We start from the raw sequence: 3322 nt of genomic DNA on the forward strand, positions 1-3322 counted from the left end.
TGGAGAGATGGCTCAGTGGTTAAGAGCACTGACTGCTCTTCCAGAGGTCTTGAGTTCAATTCCCGGCAACCACATGGTGGTTCACAACCATCTGTAAAAAATTCTGATGCCCTCTTCTGGTGCGTTATAACACAGCCTTAGTGTACTCATATACATGTATATGTGTGTGTGTGTGTATATATATATATATATATATAGTGTGTGTGTGTGTGTGTGTGTGTGTGTGTGTGTGTGTAATAAATCTTTTAAAAAAATAATTTCCAAGTCCTCTTAGAGTTCCGTTTGCATTACAGGAGACCCTGTCTTACAGTCCCAACAACAAATTCCCAATGAAACTAAACCATAAGACAATATATTCACTCAGAAGTGTTAAACATAAAATACAAAGCCCTGTGCCTTTTCAATAGCTCAATCTCTTTTTCATAGCTATCTCCTAAGGGAATCTCATCTCTATTCTAAGTTCCTGAGTATTGCAGTTATAACAATTAAATTAATGAAGTGCTTTTAATATAGACATAAGAGAACACCCCAAACCCCTGCTTCCTGAGATCTGCTACAGTTGCTTTTATGACCTGCAGCACACCTTCCAGATGCTCATAATGCCATTTCTAAAATTATTGAAAATATTCAGGGACATGAACTTCCCCTCTGACTTCTCTAATCCTTCTTTCTTTTGTGTTTGGCCCAGTTCCGTGAATGCTGCTATAAGAAAACACATACACATACCTAACATGTAACACATACCTACATACTTACCCCCACACTTTCCTGAACATTTGGGGAAAGCCCACTAAAGAGTTTGATTTCAGCAACTAAAACAACACGAAACTTTAGATATCTCTTCTTCACCTCTGTTTGATCAAACATGCATTTCCTCTTCATTATTCTTTGCTAGCCTATTTTCTTTGACCTAACATCTGCTCTTGTCATGCAATAGTTAATGTGTGAAAACTAGCATATAATATGTTCACATATATTCTGAAAAAGATTGTGCAATTAATCTTAGACTCACTCTCCAAAACACAGTGGTTTCCAAGAAGGATTTAATTGAACACTTCATTCATCTTCATAGATACGACTAAACACATAAAATATATCCAGTAAGTATTTGTATAATAGTGATTTGGTACTTTGCCTTTTATCTGTGACATACACAGATACCGGATGATCCTTTAACAATAGCATATGTAGTCTACAGTGGTTTGAATGAGATTGGTTTCCATAGCCTCATATATTTAAGTGCTTGATCCCCAGTTCCTAGATCTGATTGAGAATATTTAGGAAGGGTGGCCTTGTTGGAGGAGGTCTGTCAGTAGACATGGGCTTTGAGTTTCCCAAGTCCCTAGTCATTTCTTGTTAGCTTTCTCTGCCTCTTACTTGGGGCTTAAGAATGCAAGCCCCGTTGTCATGCCTGACTGGCTGACACCATGCTTCCCACTAGGTTGTTCACTGACTCACACACATTCTGATGCTGTAAGCTCCATGATCTCTTTCTTTGTAAGTTGTCTTGATCATGGTGTCTTCTTGAAGTAATAAAAATGGCAGCAAAACCACACCGTCCTACCATATTTTTAACCCCAAATTCTCATTCTCTTTCTGTCTTACTTCCTCCCTATGCTTCTCTCTCTGCTAAACGTTAAGCTGGTGGCCTATCCTAGGCTCAAATTCAAAATCCTCTTGTCTTGGCCTTGCAAGAACTGCTGGGGTAACGGGCTCATGCAGCCATCAGCTTGGTGAGTTGTAGTAGGAATCCAGAACTGATCTAAGCAGAAAAGAGTGTTATTGAAACCAGAGGCTGGCACTGCTCAAAAATAGGCATCAATTTCAGAAACCCACAAAAATGTTCACATACAAAGGAGAGCCTGAAATCAACCTTACTTAGGTCTTAAGTGTATAATTGTATATAACTCTTTTTAAATGACCATATATGTACATATTTAATGTCAGTTGACCATGACCAGCCTGCTCTATAGGCCTGATTGACCTTGACTTTCTGATCCTCCTGATTCCACGTGCTGAGTACTGGGATTTCAAGTGTGTGCCATCACACCTGCCCTAAAATATTTTGACATAAGAAGTGAGATATAAACAATATTATTTTCAAAATCCCCACTAGTCCAGGTTTATATGTCCGGGAGCTTCTACAATGAGAGCTTTCCAGAAGATACTTTTGAATGGTCTTTGATATTAGCTGATCCCTCCTCTAAGCTGACTCTTGTCCCCCACCCACTGAACTTGGTAAATGTGTGCTATTTTAAAAAGATGACACAAAATTAAGTTGACCAGGAAAGGGGTGTTGTTTGGGAGGTATTCAGGAAGAGGAGAATATGACCAAAATACATTGTATGAAATTCTCAAATCATTAGAATTTAAAGCTAGTAAAACTAAAATCGCCTATACAGTGTGAGCTTTTTTGTGAGAACAATGAGTCAAAATACTGAAGCTATTGTGAACATAAAAAAACTGGACTTTGACTCTTTTGTCCTGCTTTCAAGTGAGACTATGTTTATATTAGCCTTAACATATTCCAGAAAAAAATGCTGTACTACTGTAGATTTAATTTTTTGTGTATTGGGTTTAATTCCTATTTCTTTACTTCTTCTCTCCCTTAGCTTTCCTTTACATATATTATTTTTTTAGCAGATACTGTAACAAATGTCAAAAATGCCTCTTACAAGAGGTTAAACTATTCATCTTATAATTCTAGAAAGGCATCTTTAGTGCCTGAAAGTAAATGATGCGGCTCTTTATACTCATCTTAAATCATAAGTGGGAAGGACCATGGAACAGTGCTATTTTTGACTGGAATATTTCCCCTATTTTATGTATGTGTGTGTGTGTGTGTGTGTGTGTGTGTGTGTGTGTGTGTGTGTGCGTGTGTGTGTCCAAAATGTAATTTACATCAGAACAAATAAGTGTGTTCATAATTCTGCCTTTATAAATTATAACCTAAGTTTTGGGGTCAAATCATTACATACCGAAGCAAGTATGATTGTATATTGACATGAAGACTTAACAAATTCAATGCACATTTTTGTGTAAAGCACTATGGAAAACATGCTCATTCATATAAATATATTATATCAAGCATCTGTATAATATGCCACTGTCTGACTGTACTGTAAGTATTCAATCTTTTTTTTAAATAATGATACTAATGTTTTCAGTCTTTTACTACACTAAACATTATGCTTTCTGTATATTCTTATACAGTGTGTTGATAGTTCTGATTAGACATTTATGCTAAAACTTAATACTACTCAGGTTTGTTTTTCCAAAGTACTATAGTTAGTGTCATTTTTATCAGCCATAGATCTACCCT

This window comes from Micromys minutus, assembly GCF_963924665.1.
Source record: "Micromys minutus genome assembly, chromosome: 4".
NCBI classification, from domain to species: domain Eukaryota; kingdom Metazoa; phylum Chordata; class Mammalia; order Rodentia; family Muridae; genus Micromys; species Micromys minutus.